General features: G+C 49.1%; 1 protein-coding gene across 4 annotated transcripts in view; it reads left to right on the forward strand.

Moving 5' to 3' along the window:
- Positions 1-773: 773 nt before the first annotated feature.
- The window catches only part of HRH2 (histamine receptor H2), a 42,885-nt gene continuing 28,168 nt past the window's right edge, over positions 774-15,490 (forward strand). For all 4 annotated transcript variants that reach the window (XM_012722722.1, XM_012722723.1, XM_012722724.1 and 1 more), the window contains exon 1: positions 774-884. The gene's annotated coding sequence lies outside the window, so the exon portion shown is untranslated. The remainder of the gene's footprint in view (positions 885-15,490) is intronic.

A 15,490-nucleotide genomic window follows, 5' to 3' on the forward strand; every position in this document is an offset into this window, starting at 1 on the left:
GATAGGTTTTCCCATCTGGAAAGTGGGCGTTATTTTCACTAGCCCACAAACTCTGTTCCCCAAGACCCTCCTCCCTGCCTCTTCCCTCTCCATCTCCTTCAACTAGAACAAATCCACTGGTGGGGGAGGGCGGGTATCTGAAACTCCACTTTTTAAAAAATCATTAATAACCCCTGCATGGGGTCTCTGCGCCTTTTAACCTCAGATCCTCAGTTTCCAGCTTTCAGATTCCAGAATTATGCAGCCGTTCCCTTTGAAACTAGTTTTCTCTTCCAACCAGATTCCTGGCCGCGGGCTGCTAGGGCCCCCAAGGTGCCGGTCCTCCTGGTGGCGCGGGCAGCGCCCTGCCAGGGCAGACCCTCCAGCTGTGAGCAGATTCCGCGCGGGGCCCTGCCGGGGATCCCCTGCAGCTCAGGCAATTAGCACACAGCTGGATGTAGGGTCCCGGCCGGGCTGTGGGGGAGTGTGCGGAGGAGGGGAAAGTGAGAAAGAGGGGGCAATGTTACAGAAAAAAAAGGAGGGGGACGTGTCAGAGCCAGAGAAAGAAAGAAGGTCTAAGAGAAAGGAAAGGGAGGAGCGGGGGAGTGGGAGACGAGCCTCAGCTTGGAGAGGGAGAGCAGCAAAAGAAGAGGAAATGTGAGCGCGCGCGGTGCAAGGAGTGAGGGGAAAAGAGGAAAGAGGGAGAGAAGGAGCGAGGGGGAGAGAGACTTGGAGGGGCTGGGAGGGAAGGAACGGCTGGAAGCGAGGAGGAGCGAGCTGGGGGCGGAGACGAGGAAGTGGGTGCGAGGCGCGCCGCCCGCTCCATCCCTGCCCGGAGCGGAGCCGGCGCGGGCGCAGGACCAGGCGAGCCGGAGCGGAGCCACGCTCGGCGGCTGCAGCTCCAGGTAACGGCCGCAGCCTCCCCGCGGGGCCTCGGGGGTTCCGGGTGGGATCGCCAGCGGCTCCGGGGAAGCCGCCCCCGCGCGGCTACTCCTGGATCCCCGCGGCGGTGAGCCAGACCCCTGTGGGAGCCCAGGTTCTGGCCCCGGCCCCTCCGCTAGCTGGCTGTGCCTGACCTTGGCAGGTCCCTCCACCTGCGAGCCTCAGTTTCCTCCTCGGTGATCCGCGGGGGGGTCGTGCCCGAGGGGGCGTTGCGTTGAGAGGAGGGGTTGCCGCCAGAGTCGGCTTCAGCTCGAGGTCGGGTTGCGTCCCCTCCGCCCGCGTGGGGGTGGATTTGGAAAGTCCACTTGCGCCCGAGCAGCCTCTGTTTTGTCCCCGCATCTGGGCGGTGGCATTTTTTTTTCCTGGGCGATGTGTCTATCATGGAGCTACTTTCTGCTTAAAATAATAATAATAATAATAAAATAAAAGGCCTGGGGACTGGCAGGGGGTGGGGTTCCTAGCTCTTCAGGCTGTGAGGGGCTTCTGGCTTTCATCTTCCTGGGCTGCTGCCCCATGCCCGGGAGTGAGAATGGAGCAGTGCACAGCTGAAGCTTGGGGGTGGGGGGTGACTGGACAAGTGGCCTCCCTGGGAATGCTGCTTAAGTAGTGCAATTGACCTTGAGCTTGTGAGCCTCAGTCCCACCCATGCCCACGGAAAGGGGCTTGCCAGTGCCCCTTTAAAGTGAGAAGACTGTGAGAATAGGGTGCTAGGGCAGGAAAATACCTGCCAGTGGTGGTGCCCTTGGTGACAGCTGTCACACCCTAATTGAGATGGCCAGAGAGTCTGGGCGCTGGTCTACATGCACTAGGTCCTCTCTGGGCTCCTTAAACAGAGATAGTCAAAGAAGCAGGACCCAAGGAGTGAGGGGGCCCCAGGAGACCCACCCCCAAACCAGACACACACCCCAATGATAGGAAATCTGTGAGATGGCAGTTTACATACAATACAGACTCCTGGCTTCATCCCGCTTCATCTCAGTTTCCTAATTTTTAATAGGAAGTTATTCCTGCTAATGACATCCCTGTCACTGGAGTTTACCAACGGCAATTAGGTGGATTACATGTATTGACATCTCTGACCCTGACACATGAGAAGAATGGAATCCAAGGAGAAAACATTTTTGCAGTGCCAGCCCCATACAGGCCTTGTGCCTGGTGCCTTGTGTATACAGTAGCGACAGTAGTTACCACAGCCCTGGATCAGGACCAGTAAATCCCGATGCGCTTGGCCACCCTGGTGGGAAGTGCCTGAGTGGAGAAGAGCCCCAGTTCTGCCCCAGCGCAGAGCACTTCCCTCAGTATGACAGAAAGGTGTCTAGCATAGGGTCTGGCACCTGACAGGAGGCCCCACTCAACCTTGGTGTTTTCTCCAAGTATACTAAGAATAATCCCTGGAGAAAGCGAATCGTAAAGTCAGCGGCGGAGTTTGGGGCCTTTGCCAAATGATTTCTCTAGGGGTCTTTAAGGAAGGAAGTGCTCTACTCAACACCACCTAGGAAGCAGCCATCAGGCTGACTCACTTCAGCCAGCCACTTTCTAGTCCTTCTTCTTCCACCTTGTTCAGGCTGACCTCTTCTCTGTAAACTTGGCCTAGCTGGCTTCTCCTGGATCCCCAAGGCACTTTCCATCCTGCTGATGACTAACTGACCTGACCCCACCACCCAGCTGATATGTCCAGGCCAGCTGTGGTCCATTTCCACCAAAGTCCCCAAGAAGCTGAAACAGGATTAAGTCCCAATCCCAAAGATTTAGCTCAGTTTGGTAGGAAATCCCTGATGATGGGAAAAATGGGCCTCCTGCTATGGGAAAATGGGTGTCTCGCAGGCTAGAGAGGTTCCTTTGCCAAAAATAATTTAAAAGAAGAGGAGGACATCCAAAGCTATGGGAATAGGAACAAAGGCTCTTTCAAATGCACAGATTCATCAACAATCAGAGAGTGCCTAAGTGTCCGACAATAGGGACTCAATTAAGTAAATTATGGGAGAGTCATGTGGCTTCTAAAAACAGAGAGTTTTTAATGAATGGGGACATGCTTATGCATATGCATGTGTATGGCTTGCCTACAATTTGTGGCAAGCACTAAGAAAAAAGACTGGAAGGAAATAGGCTGAAGAATGTTAATAATGTTTGCCAGTGGGTGGCCAGGTCACAGGTGATTTGTTCCCTGACTCTATAAGTTTTTAACTTTTACTGATGATATGCAATGAACACATAGTTCATTTGATAGTTATGGCCATGGAACTCTTCAGCCTCTAGAGGCCTCCAAAGTGCCAGGCTTGGTGCTGCACACAGTGAGCCCTAAGATGAGATTTCTGAGGGTGGGTGGGTGTTGGAGAAAGTAGTATGTAAACAGTGTCCTTAGAGATTTGATTTGATGGGTCACTGGGGGAGCAAGCTATGGCTCTTCAGAAATTGAAGGGTAAATAAAGGCTTACCAAAAATGATGAGATTTGAGATGATTCTGGAAGGATAAGCAAGACTGTACCAGGTGAGCAAAAGAGGTCAGAACAGTGATTCTCAACTGGGAACAGGGTACCTCTTTCAGCATCTGGAAATAGTTTTGATTGTCATACTAACTGTGCTGGGGTATACTGACATTTAGTGGGTAGAAGGTGGTGTTGCTGCATCTCCCAACAAACAGGACAGCCCCCGCGCCCCCATAACAGGGGATTGTCCCAAATGCCAGCAGTGCTGAGTTGCAAAATTCTGATTGAAGGGAAGGGCACTTGGGTCAGCCTACATCAGGCACCCACCCACCCATATGAGCTGACCGCCTGGCTGTCCTGTGGCCATTCTGCCCCATCAGGAACCACAGTGGTCTTTTCTTTTTAAAGATAAAAGCTTTATAGATAGAGAATTTTTATACCATCAAATGCACCCATTAAAGATACAAGTCAATCATATTTATTATAAACACAGAGCTGAAGAACCGTCACCACCATCTAATCCCAGAATGTACTTATCACCTCCAAAAGAAACAATACATTAGAAATATTTTTACATTAAGAAATGTGTACTTTATACATAACTCCTTATCCACTCTCTACTATAGTCAGGCTTTCTGTCTCTATAGAAGTGCCTTTCTGGCTTATTTCATGTAACATGATGTTTTCAGGAATCCTCCGTGTTGTAGCATGTGGCAAAGCTTCTTTCCTTTTTATGGCCAAATAACATTCCAGTGTAGCAATAGATCACATTCTGTTTCTCCATTCATCAATTCCTTTTTATGGCTATTATGAAGAAGGCTGCTGTGAGCATTTGTGTACAGGTTTTTTGTGTAAGGCATCGACTTTCATTTATTTTGGGTAACTACCTAGGAGTAGAACTATTAGATCATGTGATAATGCTTTGTTTGACCATTTGAAGAACAGCCAGTTTTCCAAAGCAGCTGCACCATCTTACATCCCAACTGGCAAGGCACAAAGGTTCCAGGTCCTCCAGGTCCTTACTGACTGATTACCTGACTTGGATTCTAGACATCCAGGTGGGTGTCATTGTGGTTTGGATTTGCATTCCCTGATGACTAATGGATTTGAACATCTTTTCGGGGTGCTTGTTAGCCATTTGTGTATCTTTTCAGAACCGTCTGTTCAGATCAGAGCTATCTTTGAAAGCTTCATTGAGCCATTCTCTTTAGACTGAAATGCAAATCCCACAGACATCGGCAAACCCTACGTGATGGAACCTACCCCCACTTTCAAACATGTCTCTGCTGAGTCACTGCTCTAGCCACGCTAGCCCAAAATTGGCATCTGGTCCCCGCTAAGGTCCTTTGCACAGGCTATTTTCCTTTCTTCTCCCAGATTGCCATTTGTCTAGCATCTCAGGTCAGCCTCAGAGAGGCCTTCCCTGTCCTCCTAGTCTCAAGGGCCTCCCCCGCAGCCCCCAAACATGCTCTCTGTAGCAAATCCAGTGATTCAAACCTTTGATTATTATTTTTGACTATATGATAAGATCAAAAAGAATTGATGTCTGTACCTTTCATCACCATGTGACCCTGGGAACACCACTGTCCTCTTTGGTTCTCTGCTGCCCCATCTGAAAACCAGACAAGGGTATTTTGGTGGACTTCATAGGGCCTTTCCCACTCTGCCCTTCCTTGATGCCAGCTTCCATGTCACAGCACTGCTAGGCGGGCAGAGCCTGGCGCCATTGTTGTAAAAGAAGGGTGTCTGGAGCCAAGTTGGTCACAGATAAGAGAGCAACTGATTATCACTCACCCCCAGGGAACAGTCTCCAAGAACATGTGGGAGCCCTGGGCTGGCACCCAGCCTCCAGGAACAACAGGAAGAATCAACAACAGGAAGGGTCAGAAAAATCAAACACTAACCCTTGCGAGCTGATTACAGAACTGAGGAACCAGAGGGGTGGGGATGAAGCAAGAAAAGAACAGAGAGGGAGCACAGAGGACCGTGGATCACGCACTGTTTCAAGACACATGGGGGGGAACCTTTATTCCCCAAATATAGGCAGTGTTATAAGCCAGTACTGGACATCTAGACCACTTTCAGCTCTAGCATCACCTTCTTCCCTGGAAGAACAATCTGACCTCCAGATCTGCTCTGAGCATTAAAACCATTTTGACCCTCATTCAGTCATTTAACAAAAAGGTCCCAGGATTCCACTTGTGCTTTAGTTCTGGGTGGTTCACTGAAGATAGGGAGCTGGGTAAATGTGAATTCAGATGTGGTAGGATAGACAGACAGGTAACCAACAAGCTAGGCGGCATTGCACAGGTACAGCCCTTCAGCTCCATGCAAACCTCAGAGATTCAAGTACTCACTGCCCTGGGATAACCAGGGAAGGCGTCGCAGAGCTGCGTGTGGAGGTGAATGGAGGCCAGCAGGCAGATGAAGGCTGCCTGGCTATTCCCAGCGGAGGAAAAAATGTGTGCAGACTCAGAGCTGCAAAGCCTCCAGGTGTGCTCAGGGCAGTCGGAAGAATTAGGTTCTGCCTGTGGCACTAGGGGCTGTGAAAGGAAGTGGTGGGGGAGGGCTGGGGATGATGAAAAGCCCGCAGTGCCAAACTGGGTGTTTGGACTTTGTTCTGTAGGCCTCGGGAGCCACAAAAGGATTGTCAGCTGAGGCCAGAAGGAGGTCAGATTGCATTTTCTAAAATGCCCTTTCTCCAGAATGCCAGGAGAGAGGGACAGGTGTGGCCAAGGTGAGAGCTGGAGACCTGGAAGCTAATCACGGTGCCCTTGCACTTGTCCAGGTGAGCAGGGATGAAAGCTGAGCAAGGGGAAAGGGAGAAGAGTGTGAGAAGGGAGAGAAGGGGCAGGTTCAAAAGCTGTTTGGGAGGCAAAAACCCCGGAAGGGATATGGGTTGAAAGAGACTGGAACATGGGACATGCCGGGCACAAGTTGTTTTGGGAGCTGGTGTTTGAGCCTAGCATTTTCCAGGTGGGAGATAAAAAATAGAGGCAGAAGAGGTGACCCAGATCCAGAGGTAGATATGTACAAAGGCACAGTAGTGGAGAATGTGGAGAGTTCATGGAAAGATGAGATTTTTTGGGTGGCTGGGGCACAGAGCTCACCATGGGAGCGAGGGAGAGCAAACTGACATTGCGAAGACTGGAGGCTGTTCAAGCACAGGCAGGAGCCCGCTGCAACACCACTAGGTTGCTTCTGGAGACAGAAACCACTACCCAGGAGAACCCTTGCAGAAGCTAGTCTTCTACTCTTTGCACACCCCCGGGGGCTAAGATGGGCAAGACTCATCCTGATTTTCAAGCAAGAAGAAGGTGACTCCCCCATGAGTGGGTCAATGAGTTTGATGCTGATCTGGCGCAAACTCAGAATTTGCAGAGCAATAATAAAAAGAGAGCTGCGGTTAGAAAAGAAAGTAAATCCAGAGGATGACCTGGTCCTCAATTCCGAGAACATGCTGAGAGCAGGGGTGGGGGGTGGGGGTGCAGGGAGAGGGCTTCTGCAGGGTCTATAGATATTTAAAAAAAGAAAAAAGTTAACACAACTTCATCGGAAAGCTTGGCTATTTTATCTGAGAACCAAAATTTCCAGCCTTGTGGGCTTTTTTTTTTTTTTTTTTCAGAATATGGTTGTCTGGCAGCACTGAACTCACAGTGGCCCCAGCTGCATGATGGTCACGTGCCCCTTCACCTCCAATCCCCCCCACCTCCGCCCTAGAGTGGGTAGAGACAATTCGCACACAGCCTGCCTGGGTCAGCAGCCCCAGGACCTAGGAAGCCAGAACAGCCTTCTTCATGTTTGCTCTGGCACCTGGAGGCTGTAACAGAGGCTTGTTCTGTGTCTCCAAACTCGTCCTGGGATCTTAGTTATTTTGGGGGGGAACTCCATTGGAAATGATGGGCTGTTGGGGGATGGGGGAGCTCAGGTTCTGGTACCTTATTTGACTTTCTGGAAGCCCTATAACCCACAGCCCTTCTCAGGCGCTGACAGCACATGCTACAGCTGACAGGCTCAGTCCAAGCCCCAGTTAGAACCCCACTGACCTGACTCATCCCAGCCCCCCACACAGATTCCTTTTTTTTTTTTTTTTAAAGATTTATTTATTCATACAGAACTGGGGTACAGGCCAGGGATGCAGTGGGTGAGAGGATTCACCAGAGACAGAGTGGGATACAGAACAAGCAGATCAACAAAGTACACTGTTGAGGGGAGCAGCGGGCCGGTCAGGAGAGGTCTGCCAGGCCATGTGGATCTCCTCCGGGGCAGGCGGGGATCGAACTCTTGAGGAAGTGGCTTAAGTTGCATTGTGCTGTGCTTTAACCCGCTGCGCCACCAGGGAGGGCCACAGATTCCTTTTTTTAAGTAGCGCCTTTAACAAATACCTTCAGAGCCCTTTGGGGGGAAATGTTGCTTTTGTAACTTTATTAGATGGGCATGGTTTTCTTTTCACTTTTTGAGCAGGCAAGACCTTCACACAGTTCAACAGCAGAAGCACAAATGTGCATAGGGTGTACCCCTTTGTTAGCTTGTTGTATGTGTCCTTCCTTCTTTATGCAATGACATATGCATGTTGCATACATGCAAAGATATTATCTATTTCGCTTTCCCTATATATGATACCTGTGTTCCCCAATGTCAAAAATAAGAATATATGAGTATATAAGTGTGACAGTATATGCAAAGGTATTCTGACATCTGTATATCAAAAAGCAGAATATGTGTGTGTATATACACACACATATCTACTTGACATTAAGGAACAGTTTGCATACCCAATGCTCACCTTCATGGTTTTATTTAGTCGCTAGAATTTTCAACAGAGAAATTTTGGAATTAAAAAAAGTGTGAAAGAAGGCAATAAGTCATTCTATCATCATCTACAGAAACCTGATACTGATTTTAGTTGGTCCCGCCATGCCCCGCAACTTAAGACTAGACAGTGGTAGTTACTGTCATCCTCTCTATATAAGTTGAATCCAGCTGTCTTGCTACTTACATAGTAACATTTCCCCTAAATAGTTCATAGTTTCTAAAATGTTACAGTAATAGTAAAAATGTTACAGCTATAGTAATTCCATTATGGCATAATTTACTCATTTTTCTAGTTTTAAACACATAAAGTCATCTGCAATATTCAACTGTTATGAATAAGACCATGAAAGCTACAGTTTGTTTTTTTTTAATCTATTTGGAACTGGGTTGAGTGAGTGTCTCCTATAGACCCAAAATCTGGCCTATAGACCCAAAATCTGGCCTATAGACCCAAAGTAGAAGAGCCTTGACTTGGTCACCCACGATAGGAGCTAGAGGCCTGGCGGATGGGCTGTGGGCTGGGGAGTGGTCTACGGGGAGGAGATGGATGGGATCCCGGAAGGAGAAGGGCAAGGCAGGACTCCAGCAAGCTGGGAGCTAGAGAAAGGTAGGCTCCTGGCACTGGCAAGCATTTTGCTCATGTTTGTCCATTGGGTCGAGTCTCCACAGCAGCTGAGCTCTTAGAAAGTACTGGGGCTTTCCATGAGTGTGCCCTTTAGTCCTCAGCTAACTTAGGCACTCTCTGTTTCCATTTGGCCAGTTGACACATTGAGAGCAGAGAGACACTGAGTCGTTGTTCATGAGAGCTTAGAGAGCAGCAGTGTGGCCAGAGTGTAATGCAGGTAACTGGTTCTAGAAATGCCTGGCTCTTCACCCCACAGCCTCTGGATACCTGTGTGTAGTTGGGATTGTGATGCCCATTTCAAAGGATGGGAAACTGGTGCTCAAAGCCAAGTCTCCTGGTTAAACCATTGCAGGACTAGGACTAGATCCCAAGGCTGCTGCTACGAAAGATCTTTCCATCGGGGAGGGAAGCTGAGATCAGCGTGGGGTGAGGGGGCAAGCTAAGAGGAGAGGCCTTCTACCCCAGCACAGTCCCACTGGCCTGCCGTCTAGCCAGGATCTACCACGAGCTGCCCCTGAACTCAGCCCCATCCCAACGAAGACCCGTATTTTCTTAGAGTGCTCAACTCTTCTCCCCATCTGGTTGAGTGCCTTTTCTGGCAGGAAAGGCAGAATTTATTTCCAACAGAAGACTGGAGAATAGCCATGGGGCAGGGAGTGGCATTTTCCGAGCTGTTTCTGCCTTCTAGCCCCATCTCCTTCCGTAAGCCTTTCCTCTCCCCAGCCTGCTCACTGTTTCCCCAGCTGCCTTCTGCCATGTCTGCCCATTTACAGACGGGGAAGCCAAGCCTCTGAGGTGCTCCTGGCTCCGTGCTGCCACACTGTGTTGGCCTCCTGGGGTGAGCAAAGTGCTTCTTAGAGTGTCGGGCAGGCAGCCCAGGGCCCCAGAGACAGACTCATTTGGTCAGTGGCACAGATATCAACAGACACCCAACCCCACGGTGAGAAGTTCTCCTTCCCAGCTCTCCTTCCAGCCTTCCTCATGGCAAAGAGAATGTGTCTGTTTGGTGCTAATCCGCCTCCACACTGTTAACCTCAGCCCCTGACTTTCCAACAAGGAGATGGCTGGGCGCCACCTGCAGCAGTAGCTCCATGTGTTTTTCACTGCATTTATTTTTGGGGTGACCCATTTGAGGGGAAGTGAACTGGTAAAGGAAAAGTTTAAGTGAAAAACAGAGCTGGTATTTTCTGGGTTGGGGAAAAATCATGAACATGGTATATGAAGGGGTAAACCTTGGGGAAACACAGGAGGTGGGGTACAGGGTTAGCTATGGGGACTTGGAAGCTGGAAGGGCTCTTCCTGACCCTGACCAGCAGTGTGACTTCCATGTAGGTGCAACATCTGCAAAATGGGGTTTACTGACTGCTCTGACTGCTTCGCATCCTTCTCCTGCAGGACTCAAAATGAGCTCACGGATAGGTGGAGGGGCCAGGAATGTAGGGGAGGCCAGAGAGGATTATGTAAGAGAACCAATAAGTATGAATGTTGTTGGCAAGTGTTAACTGCTGCTGGTATGGTTAAGGTGACCCAGCCCCTGTAGGTCTTTTGCCTATAAGAGCAAGTCGTATCTTCTGGAAGGGTAAAAGCTTCCTGGAATGAGGTTGGGAGGAAGAACAGAGAGGGAGAGAAATCTGGTGTTGGTGGGGTAGATCTGGTGCCTGGCTGGTGTGGCAGAGGCTGCTGGTTATAATGGTGGAATGGGGGTGATGAGGGGGGTGATGATGGTAAAGGCAGTGAATATGGTAATGGCGACAGTGGCTGTGATGGAGCAGTGATGGTGACGAGGATGGTGATGTGTTCAGCCAGGAGTCCTGCGGTATATTTAGCAGAAGCAAGTGAGAACGTGGCGCTCTGGAGGGCAGCTTGACAAAGGGAACTTCAGTTTGCTCTCTGGGACCTCAAAGCTTTTCAGGAACCAATAAAAATCCCTGCAGATACACACACACAGATACCTGGTCTAAAATACAAAATGAAACTACGTAATTGCAAGTATTGAATGTTTAATTGGACATTTACAAATGTAACATAATGACAGCTAGTCAATGGCATCTCATTATACTAAATAGCTATATGCAAATTATATTTCCGGAGGAATGTGCATATATTACAATGTATTTTTTATTCAGTGGGGGTACAGCCTCCAAAACAAAGAGTGTGTAGCGTTCTATAAATGTCTTTGAATGGCCATGACTGATTGACAAATACTTTGTAAATAGTAAAACCTCCATCATTGGAAGTATGCAAGGGGTTAGGGGAGACCTTCCCCCCCCCCACTAGGGGAGGTTGTAGAAGGGGTTCCTGAACACCAGGGTTTTGTTTCTACCCTGAGCATTCCTATTTTATTATTTTGGGGACTTGTAATTCCTTCCCTCCCACACCCTTCACACATACACACTCACATGTGTGCGTGCACACACATACAGTCACTGGGAAAAGCTATTAAGAGTCTAAACACAACCCCCACTTTTCTCCTGAAGACACAGGGTTATGAAAACTGTTGAACGCCACCCAGCATGTCGGAGTCACATCAGAGACTCCGATTTAGGGTTCCAAGTCCCAACCCAGTGCCCTCTCTACCTCACCCCTGCCCTCTGGGCAGAGATTTGTCCACCTCCCCAAACATTGGCAATCCTGTGTCTTTACTCCCCTGGGAGAATTAGGCAGGATTTTCACTTGGCCAGACCAATGCTGCCTTGAAAACTCTCTCCCCAGGTCTTTCCCACACTTGCCAACCCTCTGCTGGCTTAGACTATGAACTAAGTTACCAAACGCCAAAACCCTCAATTTCCTCATCTATAAAATGGAGACAAATAATGGTAGCCATGTAATAGTGTTGTTTCAGAAATTAAATGGGATAAAGTAGGTCGAGTAGTTAGAGCACTGCCTGGCACTTTTAAAGTTCTTAATAAGATATTTTGTTAGGATAATTGTTTTCAAGATGAGTTTAGTTAAGCCAATAAACATTAATTGAGCCCCCCCAGGATATCTGTCAGGAATAAGACAGTGGATACTGGGCCCCCTTTGCTCTACAGATGGTCAGATAGGGTGGAGTATATGATAAAGAGTGAAGGGTGTTCCTTGGGGATAGGTGTCCAGGAGGCTCCCTGGAATGAACTGAAATTTGCCCCAAGATGCCGATATCCAGCTCAGCAGCAGATTGCCGTCTGTGCTCCAAGGAGAAGTGAGACGCAAGAGAAGTCCCAGGCTCTGGTGCAAGGTCAGAGTTGCCCGTGTGCACCCATGGGCCTGGGGGTTAATGTAGGATATCAGAGAGGTGGGGAGTGGATCCTGTGGGCCTATGACTCCCAGATTAGGGGATTAGAGAAGAGAAAGAGATACACATATTCCTGGTTGGAGGGAGCAGTGCAGTGATGAGCAACACTGCAGTGAGGCAAGAGGTGGGAACAGCTTGGACCAAGACAGGGTGGTGGGAATGGCAAAGACATCCAAAACTTCTCGCTCTCTAGTTATATGTCTGTCTATCCATCTGTCTATCTATTGATCTACCCACACACCCATCCACCAGGTTTGTGGTCGTTTGAATGCTGGGGTGAAGGTAAGATTAGAGTCAAAGATGCTTCCCCCAAAAAAATTGATTCTGAGCACCTAGTGGATGAAGAGAAATTGGCATGAGAATCAGGATCCCCCTGCCAACCCCACACTTCCCATTTTAAGTGCATTTTGTGCCCACAATATCCAAAATAGGCAAATTCAGAGAACTAGAAAGTAGATTGGCCTTACAGTCAAGGAAAGGAAGGATGATGAGTTGACCCTTTAATAGGGTATGGCATTTCTTTGGGGGTGATGAAAATGTTTTGGAACCAGATAGAGGTGGTAGTTAATTATCTACTTAAAAGGTTGATTTTTGTTATGTGACTTTCATCTTAATCAGAAAAAAAAAAAGGAAATAAATACTTCCTAAGACAATTGGAAAGATACAGCTTCAGGTTCCCACATGGGCAGAAGCCCTACAAATGGTGTGGTGTCTCTCACAGATAAGAAGACACCACCACTGAACATAAAGTCGCATATACAGATTTGACTTAGAACGCCGGGCTAGGTCAGTAGAGTGGGGGTGGGAGTCTGTGGTCTGGTTCAAAGCCCTGCCTGCCTCTCTGTTAGCTGTGTGCCCTAAGACAAATGTCTTAACCTCCGAGGCTGCATTTCATCGCGTGTCAAGTGGGACTAATTGGTATTCAGCAGGCAGTGACTGGCATGCCTGGGACAGGTGCTCTCAAAGACAGAAGCAGAAACCAGCCTTGGTTTGGACCCCCTCAAGCCCCCAAAGCTTCAGGCCCTGGCAGACTAGGTCTTTCTCTGTGCAGTCTCCCTCAGAAGCCTTCTACTGCTCTGTAGGGAAATCACAGGCTGTGCAGCCCACTTACAGGGAAGGAGTCAGACATCTCCAACCCCAAAGGTAGAAGATTCATTGTGGCATTGTCGCCACAGAGAAAGTGTTTTGTGTGGCAGATGCCCAGCCAGCCACCCCATCTCTGAAGAGTCCAAAGGGTGGTGTCTTTCTCTGGGGAAAGTCAAATAGATAGTGACTAAGAACAGGGATTCTGGGGCCAGTCAGACCTAAAGTTCAAGCCTAACCTTTCTACTTAGTGATGTTGAGACTTTGGGCCATATCTTAACTTTTCTGAGCTTAAGCATACGTAAAATAGGGGAAATAAAGATCCCAAGTCCTACAACATTGTGGTGCCAAGCACAGGAGCTGAGCATAGAAAGCCTTGGGCTGTCATGGAGTAAGCATCGGTATCAGCTAATTAGCAATAGTGTCCTCATTGTTGACTGACAGGTCTGGAGAGATCTGGGTTCCCAGGTCTGTTCCCAATTCCTTGGCAACCTCGGGCCTGCTTAGTGAAACTGCAGTGGCCCCTGTTTCCTTCACTAGCTGTCCAGGCTCCTCAGCACTCCGTCCCTGCTGCTTTTCTCTACTGAGGATCAGAGACCAGCTCCTGCAGGCAAAGGAATAGTTTAACAGTAGGGGGTGCCTTGAAGAAGCGGGCAATGGCCAAGACAGTGGATTCCAAAATCTGTGCACCTGTTGCAGGGAGCGGAATGTTCCCCAAGGGATATGAACTCGACGGTTGATTTCCTTCTAAAGGGCTCCTGGCTCACAGACCAAGCTGCAGCCCAATCTAACCAACTGCATGTCTCATCCTGCCCTGAACACAACCCAGTGATGGAATGAAAAGGCAAGGAGCCGCTCCTGGACATGTTCCCTCTTGCCACCATCCCCTCCCCCTTCCCTTCTCTGGCTGTCAAACTTTGTGGCTGTTAGGTTTTGAACAAGCACTACATACCCAAGCTAAAAGGATTCCCAAGGCCCCCCAGGGCATACAGTAAAGGAAGTCTTCTCTTCACTCAGCCCAAAGATGCCCTTAGCAAGCCACCACCCGCCCCTTTTCACAGGGACCCTTCCTGAGCCAGCAGTCAAACCACATCCAGGGCACACACACATGCACCCCCTTTTTCATAACAAATTCAGCACAACTTTGGAAGCCATCCCTTATCACTCCAGACAGCCAATGCCACCTTTTTTTTTTTTTTTTTTTGATGACCACATGGCATTCTGTCCTGTGCACTTTCATACCATTCCAGTTTGCTTACACAAGTGGTGGGGAGAATCAAATCCCCAACCACTCATACTCCCCCTTCATTGCCACCCCTTAGTTTCCCATGGCTCTGGTTTTTAAAACCCACCATCTGGGCCCTCCCTGGTGGCTCAGTGAGTTAAAGCACAGCAGCTGCTTTACCACGAGTTTGATCCCTGGCCAGGGAGCTGACCCACATGGCACAGTAGACCTCTCCTGACCCGCCCGCTGCTTCCCTCGGCAGTGTACTTCATCAATCTGCCTGTTCTTCTCCCCACTCTGACTCTGGTGAACCCTCTCACTGCCCCTGCCCCTCTGGCCTGTACCCCAGTTCTGTATAAATAAATAAATCTTGAAAGAAAAAACAAAAACCACCACCTCTGTCCTCTGTCCTTTGCAACATCTCTTCTGTCTGCAATCTGCCTGTCCTCCATCCATTTGTACATTCAGCTACCTCCTTCCCATCTGGACAGATCGCAACTCAAACATGCCACTATTAGGCATTCCTGTGGCTCCCTATAGTTTCCTCCTTGACATAACTCAACGCAATTGCAGTTAAATGAGCCTCACTCACTCTGCAGCGAGTCACTCAGTGCTGGTCTCCCCTGCTGTAACAGCAGCTCCCAGATGTGTCACCATGCGCCCCTGCCCTGGGAAGGCACAGCCACTCTCTGGAGTGCGGGAGGCCACTTTCTGGTGGTACAACTTCAGACAGTAGCACAAATAGTTCTTGGTGTTATACATGATAACTTTATAACATTCTTACAAATAATATGACCTAGGGCAGGCTGGGCATGAAGTGCTTCACAGAACCTCCTGTCTGAATGTTCACATCCACCAAGTGAAGGAAGACATATTACATCATCTCAAGGTCTCGAAGCTATCAAATGACAGCACCAGAATTAGAACCCCGATATGTTCACTGTCAAAGTCCTTGGTCAGCCCCGGAGGCTTCCTTTACTTCTCTGAGTGTCAGTTTTTGCAGAGAGATTTAAACCTCCTGCTTCACAGGATTGCCCGGTGGCTCACCCAGAAGCCAGAAGCTGGTGAGCACATGGCTGCTGTTTGATGAACACCATTTTCCTTTCCTGTTGCAAATTATC

The sequence above is a fragment of the Condylura cristata genome, unplaced genomic scaffold (assembly GCF_000260355.1).
Source record: "Condylura cristata isolate star-nosed mole 26May11 unplaced genomic scaffold, ConCri1.0 scaffold00008, whole genome shotgun sequence".
Taxonomy (NCBI): Eukaryota; Metazoa; Chordata; class Mammalia; order Eulipotyphla; family Talpidae; genus Condylura; species Condylura cristata.